General features: G+C 36.8%; 1 protein-coding gene and 1 long non-coding RNA gene across 3 annotated transcripts in view; both read left to right on the plus strand.

The window, feature by feature from the left end:
* The window catches only part of unc5db (unc-5 netrin receptor Db), a 279,454-nt gene that overhangs the window by 115,364 nt on the left and 152,077 nt on the right, over positions 1-12,013 (plus strand). The gene's annotated exons all lie outside the window — the stretch shown is intronic.
* LOC120745387 lies at positions 1,427-4,377 on the plus strand. The gene is made up of 2 exons (XR_005698619.1): positions 1,427-3,496; positions 3,610-4,377. It is a non-coding gene; the product is annotated as an uncharacterized LOC120745387 (long non-coding RNA).

The following is a 12,013-nucleotide window of genomic DNA, read 5'->3' on the forward strand; positions in this document are numbered from 1 at the left end:
GTGTATTTGCAGCCTCAAACCAGGATTTCATCTCCGATGAAGTTATCCCAGAGAGAAGTACAGCAAGTGTGTAAGTTCATCTCTGAATGTTTGTAAAGCATTCCCACGTTAAGCTTAACAACCGATATATGGAGCGACTGCCTCTTCTTGCTGCTACTTCAATCGTGAAACTGATTAATGATCAGCTGATCGGCTTTTCTGTCGCAAGTCCGTCTCTCTTGTTTGTTTTTGGCCCACTTCGTGCCAGAAAGAGGAAACCAGCGGCTGAACAACAGCAGCACGTTTAACCTTGATAAGCTGTTGTTAGAATTTATTTAATATTTCTTTCTACACCTGGATCCTTTTCTATGCAGCTGACGGCTGGTAAGGGCGATAGGGCATGAACAGGGAAAAGGGGGGCACAAAGACATACTTTTCTTTCTTATTCTCATTTAAAATGTCTAGCTTTTAATAAATAATTATCTGACACCCAAAGTTTTAATTTGATGTAAAATGTATAGAAGTCCATTACTGTATATAGTAACTGTTAAGTCTAATATACCCTAGTAAGCTATACTACTTTTTCCTTTGGGAAGATACCATCTGTGCAGTCTGCAGTTCTGTTGAAGAAAGATGTTGAATTTATTTAATTATTCTTGAAAAATAATTTATTTCTGTGCATTTCTTTTTTTCCACACTGCATCAAATTAAAGTTGATTACGTCGATTAAGCATCATGAGGTGGAGGGTGGTTCCCTATTTTTTTTTGCTGGGAGTTTGCAACCCTATTAGTTAGGTTGCTTAATATTTCTGCTAAGTACTCTTTAAAATACCAGAATAGGAAGGATGGAGTAGGTTTAAGTTTATTAGATTGATCAGTATTGCTGAACTATGAAATATTTTGGGTGCAGTGTATTTTTTACATACAGGTATAACAGAATAGCTTTACTGTTGTTGTTTATTTAAACTTGAGTATGAACTTATACAAAATGCAGCAATATATTAAAAAAACAGTTTTATTGATTAAAAAACACAATATATCGGATTCATATCGGTATCGGCAGATATCCAAATTTATGATATCGGTATCGGACATAAAAAAGTGGTATCGTGCCATCTCTAACTGATACATAAAGTCATGCCAGGGTCACCATCGCTTCTTTCTTTGACTCTCTGGGCAACTCTGTCATAATTTTCACAAGTTTTCCTGATTACTGCCAAGTTACTGCCAAGACGCAGAGTTTAGAAACGTTCTTCATTCAAAATGTGCAATCAACAAATTTAGCACCGACACATCACTTATCTTATCTTACATGGTTTGTTGTCTGAAACGTTTCTGCATTTCCAAATCGTGAAAGTAGTTGTTTTGCTGTCGAATATAAACATGAATATTTACTTGTATTAAAATCCGACTCAGAGTAATTATGATGCATATAACAGGAATAACTTCATCAGAGGGCTATTTGAAGGCTGCATAATTAATCAAGTAAATCCATCTGTTGAGGTTTGGTTGATTTGATAAATTGACAGTTTTTACAGCATGCTTCTTCTCTGTTAATAACTGTGACATGTATCTGAGACTCGAGAATGGAAGAAATATGAAGGGAGCTATATGAAAAGAATATTACCAAGGCTTAGACCAATATGGGATTAGGATTTGATTCAGCAGTGTTTGGATGTCAGTCAGTAAATCCTCTAATGGATTCTGCCTAACCCTGCCATAAAGAAGGAATTTTATTAGTCAGACATTCAGTAGGACGTTCAAGGGTCCCATGATGATAACGAGTATGAAAATATAAAGGAGAATATACAGAACAGGATCAAGTATCTGCTGTGGCAAACCCATACTGCCCAACACTGAGTGAATATCAACAGTAATTGTGTGTTTTTATAATCATTTTTTGTCCACACAGGTGATAGCCAATGGTGGTTATGGTGCAAACCTCTAATGGTAGCAACAGAGCACAAAGCAAAAGTTCACCAGTGAAGACCCAACAAAGGCTTTTACTGAATACAAGAAAGTCACTTTTTCAAGGCACTCAGGGGAGGGCAGGCAACAGAGACCTGAAGAGTAAAACAAGAAACAAAAGCAGATTTTCTTCAAAATTAGTATACCAACATGATAAAAAGTCTGGTGATAAAAACACTGGTCGGATAGAACGATTAGACTTTGTGAGGAGAAAAGCAGCATTATTGCATGCTTTGGGATTCCTCTATGGTGCATCCAAGATTGTAGGTACTAACAAACACCTACACTCAAAAAAGTCAACTAAGGCATTTGTTTGATTAATTCAATAGACATTTGTCTATTTAACATGAATATATTGAGTTTTTGTTTTGAAATCATTATCACTTGTTGGTTTAACATAAAATAACAAAACGTTTAATGATCTAGATTTGCATTCCTCAGTTCAATGAAATGTAATTATTTTAAATCAACAACTCTAAAACTGATGCCTAGTGCAGGAACACGGCGGGAACACGGACAAAGTTATGTGAACTGCCGTTTCCCTCTGCGGAATCTTCCACACTATAGGTAAGTAATCAATAACTGAAAATATCTTAGTCAAACTAAGTTATTCCGTCGGTTAATTGTTCAATAAGGTTTTTAACTGCGAATGTGTAAGTTGTTATTTTTCCAGTGCAAGTCTGCATTGGAAATTAGACAGCGGGAGTGGAGCAAATACAGTGAAAATCGGGTATTAGACGGTGCCAATCGGTACCGTCTAATACCAGATTTCTATTCCGCTCTGGCTATATTTATATCATTATTATTAGCATTTCCACTTTATTGCTTTTCATTTTTTCATGTTACCTGTTTATGTAGCTAGTTTTATAGTGTTTTGAGCGGTCATTAATATGTTTAATACAATATTTAACACGTTTGTAATTCCCTTTCATGGTAAATGAAGTTAGCTAAAGCTAATATGGCTGTCTCATAGAACTTTTACCTTGCTCTGCTAGCAGTAACTTTGCTTTTAAATTATGGTTATTGCAAGACATGGTCTTTCTTCCTTTTATCATTTCCATTTCTTCTTTCTTTCTCTTTTTTTTTTTAAGCGTTCGGCCTCTAGCGTTGATGTAAGTTAAACTGTAGCGTGCGCGAGTTGCTAAATATTAGCAGTGTCCAAATTCAGGGGCTACATCCTTCGAAATGACTTGAATGCTAGTGCATGGGAAAAAGAGCATGAACACGAGGTCAGAGGAAAAGGCAATGGCGGATAGTTATGAAGATCGCCTGTAGGACCTTTACCATAACTACCAGCATCTTTATTGCATGGTGTGAAACACTGCTGTGTAACATTTTGCAACTGATTGGACATTTATCCAAGAATTTTATATTGCAAGAAGTATTTATATGTTTTTGTATTTTTTTTTAATACATTTGCAACAAGGTAAAAAAAAATCCACTGTGAAATTTTTATAAAATAATTTTGTCTGTTTTCTTTACCACAGTAACACCACAAAGAAAGCTGCCCCCTTTTTTCTGATTGTTTGTGCCTCCTCTTTAATACATGGTAAGTTTTTGCCATCATACATTTTTTGATAGTTTTATGATTTAATCAAAAAGAAAAAAAAAAGGGTGTCAATAAAACCATCCTAAAAAACTTCTTCTCTTTTTTTCTTTCAGTGACTTATATGTGGCAGTGCAAGCATTGTTCCATCAGGGAGAGTAGGTACAAACTTATTGAAACACTGTAGATTACATCACCATTATGGACCCAGCCAGTGTTATCTTTGTATATATGTAAATTGTCCATGCACATTTAAGACTTGGTGTGGACTAAAAACACATGTTTACAGATGTCATTCTTCTCATTTTAAACAGACAGCTGTTAGTTCAGTCACTTTTAGGTGTGAGTTATGTGACTGCGGTGACCTTACCACAGAGAGAGATTATTTTGGACATATTGGATCACATTTACGAAATAGTGAGACAGTAACTTGTGTATTTTCAGGCTGCTCTTTCAAGACAAATATCTTTGGTACATTTTATTCACACAAAAAGAGGAAGCATCATTCAGATTCACTTAAAGATTTCAAGGTAGGTAGGTTTAGTGGTGTGTTTTGACCCAGCACAACATTCTGATGACCCTGAAGGTGTAGGTGCTAGTTGCTGTTGGAACTGAGTTTGTGTCAGGAAGTAATCATTCCACTGAAAATTTGACAGATCTTGTTGAACAGAAAATAGCTGGGATATTGTTAAAATTGGAACATATATTTCAAATTCCAGCTACAGCAGTAGATGGCTTGGTGGAGGAGTTGAGTTTTTTGTTAAGTTCTGCTTGTACTTCAATCACAAAACGAACTGTTGAAGAGGTATTCAAGAGCCATAACCTTCATATTGGTCAGGCTGTTGTTGAGGAGCTTGCCAATACAGTGTGCATTTCTAACCCTGTATCAAAAATTTTAGCTAAGTGTGGTCCTCTTGGAACTTCATTTAAAAGAAAACAATACTATAAGCATAACTTTAGGGTCGTAGAGCCTGTTGAGTACATTTTATCTGTTGATCAACGAAAGTCATTTCAGTACATTCCTTTATTAAAGTTATTGCAAGAATTATTGAGTCATAATCACATACTTGATAGAGTGATTGAGCAACATATAGGACAAGAAAAAAGTGAGGATTTGGCTAATGGTCTGAGTGTTTACAGGTCTTTCCGAGATGGCAAGCACTTTAAAACAAATAGCTTTTTAGCTGTTGACGTGTTGAGAATCTCCATTACACTTTACATTGATGATTTTGAGGTTTGCAATCCTCTTGGAACCTCACGCAAAAAACACAAGCTTTGTGGTATTTATTGGGTCTTGGATAATTTGCCTCCAGGCTCTCATTCAGCACTCTCCTCCATTTACCTAGCTGTTCTTTGTAAAAGTGACGATTTAAAGACATTTGGGTTTGAAAAGGTGTTGGAACCCCTGTTAAAAGATCTTGTGATCTTGGAACAACATGGTGTGTTTATTGCTCAGTTAAATGAGTTCGTTAAAGGCACTGTAAATTGTGTAATAGCTGATAACCTAGCTGCTCACGGGCTTGCAGGTTTTGTTGAAATTTTTTTTCTGGGGAACACATATGTAGATTCTGTGTCGCAAAGAAAACTGAAATTCAGTTTTTGACTGCAGACGTTTTTGAGTGTAGAACACGTGAACTCCATCAGGCTCACTTACAATCTGCATTGGAAACCTCAAGCCTTGTGTTGTGTGACTGTGTTTTGACTAAAAGTCTCTCTCATTTTGATGTTATTTCAGGCTTTACCCTGGATATAGTACACGATTTATTTGAGGGCATTATACCTGTAGAACTAGCAGAATGCTTGGCTGATTTGATCTCCATAAAGTGCATAAACTTGCAGATGAAGTTGTCCATTTTGTTTCGGCTTAACAAATGGTACATGCCAGGTTCTAACCTAAGGAATAATTATGCAAGGTAACTGATTACCCTAGCTTTATAAAAAAAACAGCCAGGTTTTGGCTCATATTATCTCCTCCTCCTCTCCAGCATGACAACATCCATACCAGACAAGCATGCATCTTGAAGTCCTTGCGCATCTACCTAAACGAAGACTATGAGAAGTTAATAAAGGAGTACTTGGTGAGTCATTGTGACAGCATGTTGATTGTAACATTCTCGTACAAATTGTGATGTTGCCTCAAATGCAAATCGTTAAAATTTTGAGATTAGCATCAAGACACCTGGTATTGAGGAAACGATGTCTTGAATACCAAACAGTATTAAGCGTTGCAATAAAGAATTTCTGGAATTTGGTATTGGAAGGAAATGGTCATCAGTATTTGTAAATAGAAATGTCTATGAACTTTGAGCTGTTTAGTACTAACACTTCTATACCTTTTTTATTTTAGCAGCTGAATTAGCCTTTTGTCAAGTCCCCTCCCCCTAAGTTACTCTTGCTACGTCTGACAAACATAACCAGTGCAACAGATGTGCGAGCAGACATGCTTCATAATGTTTGGTACATTTACCTGGGAGTGGGGCCGTCCACACTGTTTAATCCATTCACTTTGTTTTTGGCTTTGTGAATGGAAAGAACACAACTCCTCCAGACACAATCTCTCGGGGTATCGTTGGGCGCACCACTTCACCATCTTGCTTGAAGTCGATGTTTGTCAGACACAGTAACGGTTGTTATGATGTGTAATTGGACAATGGCTCTTTCAGGGGAGGGGCCGGTGAGAGGTCAATTACGCCACCTCCTTTGTTTTATGTTTTTCCTTTACTATCTATGGTATACCAAGATTCTACTGACATGAGATGTTTATTTTATAATTTGTGTTTTGTAGTAATTACTAACAACTACTTTCGTGGTGTAATTTCCTGTTTATTACTTTTGACTAATTAGATTTTATGAACAGCATAGAAACAGTTTTACTTGTCTTATTTTACTTTTGCAAATTTAACTTTGTCGTCTTATATTTTTTCATGTAGGATACGGACAGTGAGTCAAAAAGCTGCATGGAGCAAACTGTGATAGGGGTGTACGTCATCCAGAAGGAGGGTGCTGAACCTGAAGATGACCCAGAGGACATTGGTGTCCTGATTGAGGGTGTGGAGGCTCTCACTGATTTGGGTAACATTGCACAAACATGTGCTCTGTTGTTTGGACTCATATACTGTTTGAACCTGAGCTACCCACCAGAACTTAAATGCATCTATGAAGTCCTCCAGAAGATACTTTTAAATCTTAATGGACAAAAGTGCTCTTCAAAGGCACAGTTTCTGAAAAACAAGCTTAAGGGGTGAGAGCACTTGAAAATGACTGATAGAAGGTCTTGAATGGTTTATTGGTGCAGTGGTGATTTCCAGTATATAATGTTAATAGTTGAGTTGTTTATATTATATTCTTTTCTCTCATTTAAAAAGAAAAAATTTTTTATTAAGTTTTTGGATTCTCTCTGTTGGGCAAATCACCTTTTATACAGCACTGCAGATGATTTTTGTTTGTCCTTATATGGATAAGGATATGGATAGTTTTACTTCCTAAAGTTTTGTTTTTGTTGGTTTTTTTTTTTGTTTTTTTTGAAATCCCTGTATTTTTTTCCCTATGGATTTTTGTTGTTGTTGTTGTTATTTTGTTGTTGTTGCACCCAAATTATTTTTATACTTTTTTTTTTCCATATTCACACAATAGTAATTCTATTTTGTCAAATATTTTAACTTGCCACATGGGAAATGTATTTTTATCTTTTAGTTAAATTTTTTAAAATACAGTTGACATATTAGTTTATAGAGCAAATTTTGCATCTTTTTAGTTGTGGAAGCTTTAGTTCCAACATAGTTCAGATGCCATTACCTATTTAAATAAGTATTCTAATGTTTTACCTTTTAAAGTGGCATAATGCTTGCAGGTGCACAAAAATTGTAAGCTTTTAGGCTACGTTCACACTTCAGGCAAAAGCGCATCAAATCCGATTTTTTATTACCCTATGCGACCCATATCCGATCATGGTATGACAGTGTGAACGGCGCAAATCCGATATTTTCAAATCCGATCTGGGTCACTTTCGTATGTGGTACTGAATCTGATACATAACCGATGTTTTAGAAAGCGACTGCTGTTTAAATGGTCATATCGCATTAAATCCGTCTTTTACGTCACTGACAGAAGACAGACGCCAATTATCAGCGCCCGAAAAGACATTGCAAACGCTTCCTAGCCATCCAGTGTAGATGTTAGTGAAACTGTTGGGAAGACAACGTGAACAGTTTATTTGTAATGTATAATCTGCAGATTCTGACAGAAATCTGCACATATCCTTTGAAGCACCGCTCCTCTCTAAAACAGCAATGAGAATAATTATTAGGTTATTTACATTGTTATGTAAATAACAAAATAACTTAAAGCAAAAATTGAGAAACGTAAAGTCTAAAGTCTTTATATTAAGGCCATCAGTCAAACAATACTGTTTGCTCTGGGTCTAAACAGAGCGCGTTGTGTGTGACATCTTCTTTTGCGCATGCGGGCCGCTTTGAGGGTTCACACTAGAGCGCGTTTGCTGTCGCATTTTATTTGTAGTGTGAACAAGCAGACAAAAAAATCGGATTTGATCAAAAAAAATCAGAATTGAGCATCAAGACCTGCAGTGTGAATGTAGCCTTATATTGTCCAGTAAATTCAGTTAATAAAGTTAATGTTATCATAATCTGAATGTGACTTTTTATTATTGTAACGTAGTGGGTTTCTAAATGTGTAACAAATGAAAACAAATCTAACTGAAATAATTAGATTGAAATGAGTGAAATCATCAACCCCCATATTGGTTCATTAAGCAAGACTAGCAGTAATTGCCTTGATTAACAAAGTAGTTGTTCAAACAACAAGATTTCATTGTGTTTTCCTAAAGTTTTTTAACTTGTGTAGAATGAATTAAAACAAATTTCACTCTACATACTCTACATAAATCACTTCAAATCAATGTAAGTATACTACGTTGATCCATCGTAATCTGATTACATTAAACCACCAAATGCCAATGTGTTGGTTTGACATGATCAAAAATGGTTTATTGTACTTGGTTAAATTGCGTGGAAAAAGGTGCCATGATTAAATTGTGTTCATCCAACAACAGATTTTTTTGAGTGTACCACAAAGTAATGAAAGTTGTTAAAGAAAATGGTAGATTGCTTTTGTACAGAGTGCTTCCTAACAAGAAGCTTGTTAAAACTGAGAATCGGCAGGATGTAAAAAAAAAAAAATACCACCCACAATGTTATTCTTGTGAATTTAAGTCCTTGGCAGCCCAAGTTTCTCCTCTGTAGAAATCTACTGCGGTAACTGAGCAGACAGGTTGGCTTGTTGTATGCACACCATGACTGTAGCTTTAACAGTGCAAGTAAAACAGCAATAAGGCTAAACTTTAGAACTCCAGTTTCTGATCATCATATATCACAGTAAAAAGGAAAATATAGACCGCCCTTGAAACATCCTGTCTTCACAAACTTATTTAATGCAACTGACTTTAATGCAAACTGAGAATTCCACATGGTTAAGATTCACATCAGCCTTAAGAGATTAGTAAAGTGAGTGTAGGTGGGTTTTTCTGAGCTCCATCCCCTGAAGTAAACTCCGTCCTATTTCCTATTGTGAAACAAGCCTTGGATTTTCCTCTCACAGTCGCCGTGAAAGCCTCCCTGTCTCACCAAATCTGGGAGATGCTCAGCGGGGCTCCCGCTGGGAGAGCTGACTGATCCCCTGGGTGCTGTGTGTAAACTGGTCCCCTCCCACCCGTATGTTTGGGACGGCGGGGGAGCCGTCACTCATCTGTGCTAACTCTCATGGCACTTTCCAAAGTGTGATTAGCGTGAGAGGAAATCGACATCCACCTGGCTCCATCGGGGGAAAACTCTTTATCCTTGTTTGTTCTAAAAGAGGAGACATGTTTATGCTGTTAGGACTTGCACACTCTCCTTTATGTGATTTTAATTGAGGCAGTTAAACCTCCCTTGGAGAAATCTGGCTATGAAGCACTTGGTGTTGCACACAAACATGTTTCCATATAGAGTCCTGGTGCTTAATAGTCACCCGAGGAGCAGACGGAAAAGGAAGGGCAAAGAAACTACTGACCTTTTTTTCCCAGCGTCTGTGGAGTGTGAATGTTATCATTGGCAAGCAGCGAGCAGACAAAACAGGAGCTGTATCACGTGTACGTGTATGTGAATGTCCGTGTCTCTGGGTACATTTGTTATTTGTACTGGAATTGCACATTTGTACACAGTGAAAGAGTATTTTCTGTGATTTGGTGTGTATATTTAGGGCTGGGTGGTCACTGATTTCTAGAATCAATTCGATTCCGATTCACAAGGTCCTGAATCGATTCGATCCACGATTCGATTCGAATCGGGGAAATTTTGACTCAGACAGTCAGAAATATTATAATTCTGATCACACATCAATAAATTTCCATATTTTTTTGTCTATAAAAAGAAAGCTGACACTTGCTAGACTTTATCCAAGGTGTAAGCATCACAGCAGATGCCTTTGTATCAAAGTAACTGAGGATAGAACTCAAAAAAACATGAAGGAGATTTTCCTGGCTTGGGATTTTATAGCAGATGACCTTAAAAATATTCTGCAGTAGATCAAAAATGAAAGAAAACCATTAATCAACATATGAACATTACCTGATGCTGCTGACGTGAAGCAGAGCAAAGTTACAACGGTTTTATTAGAGACACAGCTAAGCGTTTTGTAATTTTGCATAATTTTAAAAAGTTTAAATTTGTTCAGAAGCCTATTGAACAGCAGAAATGTGGCTTTCTTTTCGGTAGTAAGTAAAAGGAAAAAAAACAGCAGCTGACAGCGCTGTAAAGAACGGTAGACTTGTGCGTAATAATGCAGAAACAAATAATGCAGAAAATAGAGATTTTTAGATGTGAAACTGTTCTGGAAGTACACTGAGAGAGAGAGAGACAATGAGCTCTGCATGAAGTGTGATTTTATGGTGGTGGAAGCAAAACAGGAAATATAAGAGGAAATTCATGACGATGTTTATGTGAAGCAAAAAAGTTTGGATCTTCTTTTGCTGCTGGTTCAGTCAATATTGTTTGGAGAGAGATCAAACCTGCAGCTTCAGAATCTAGCGCAAAAAAGACGTAAACACAAAGCGTAGATATCACGTTATCCACGCTAGAATCGATTTTAATCAATAAATCGATAATCAAAACCCACCCCTATGTATAGTGTGTGTGTGTGTTTGCACATAGTTATGCACATGCGTTGATACAGTTTATCTGTTTCTTGCAGTGGATTAAGAACGGGGGTGAGCACGTGGAGCTCTAAATCATTAATATTCGTAGCCATAACAGACACAATAAGCTTGCAGTGTTATTCCAAAACTTCAAAGCTTCATCTTAGGACTTTTTTATATCAGACTGGTATATTCTAATTTAAAACAACCCAATTCCCTTTTTTCTTTTCTTAATTATTACCATTAAAATTCACGTCTGCATCAATGAATGATGGTGTTGGTAGAGTTCCCAAAAATGTATTTGGACTTTATTTACACATGCGTCCTTACAGGGATGTCAAACTCATTTTACATTATCAGCCATATGCAGCCTATTTCAATCTTGAGTGGACCAGACCAGTGAAAAGGTTTTTAACTGCACATTTAATCCCTGAGATTTTAATATTAGGGAAAAAAGCAGTGCAATTTCAACAATATATCACAGTTTTTCTGAATAACAAGGAAATGAAAGAAATCTGCGGCGCTAATATAAAAGACATAACAGCGCTACTGCTGCTGTTGAGAGAGATACCCATCAGGGAGTTTATTTCTCACTTTCAGAATGAAGACAAAGAACATGCAGTAAGATTCACACCCTCATTCACATAAAACTACACTAATTAGTAACAATAAGTGCATGGCTAAAGTAGAACAGCTAAAACAGTCGTAAACTCTACTTGACACATTTTTTTTTACTTTTTAGTTCTGCTAACTTATTCAGTCTTTTTTTATTTGCATAAATTGACTCAGCGGGCTCTCTTTTTCTCTTCGCTGTGCCCTTCCCCACGCACGGCCTTTCACCGGCAAACATGGCAGGCAGAAACAAAAAAAAGAACAGTTAAAGAGAGGAAATAAGTTCTCTCTGTAAACTTTCAGTCGCACATCTAATTTCAAGTCAAGCCAAATGATAGAAATGCAGTCCTTCTGTGTTCTCTAATACCTGTGCTTCCCACACCCACATTCATTTCAAATAGTGCAGGGGAGTGAGTTTTAGCCCAGACATGTCTGCTTCACAAGTGTTGATTATGAGGAAGATTAAATTTAATGTTGATTGATTACATAATAATGATAGTGTCAATTTAAAAGATTAACGGTGGGAATAAGCTAAAAAAAAAAAACAACAACACCTTGAGTGGCAAGCTAGGAGCGATCACTCTGACCACTGACAAGCCCCAAAAATCATCGTCCACCGTCCGTGTCTATCAGCCAACTCTGGCCTGGTTTCCTTAATGAGGGAAAAAGTTTCCTCATCTGCAGAAGAGGAGTGGTCTCAAATGGAATGAAGTTAAATA

The sequence above is a fragment of the Simochromis diagramma genome, unplaced genomic scaffold (genome assembly GCF_900408965.1).
Source record: "Simochromis diagramma unplaced genomic scaffold, fSimDia1.1 OVJJ01000159.1, whole genome shotgun sequence".
Classification (NCBI taxonomy): Eukaryota; Metazoa; Chordata; class Actinopteri; order Cichliformes; family Cichlidae; genus Simochromis; species Simochromis diagramma.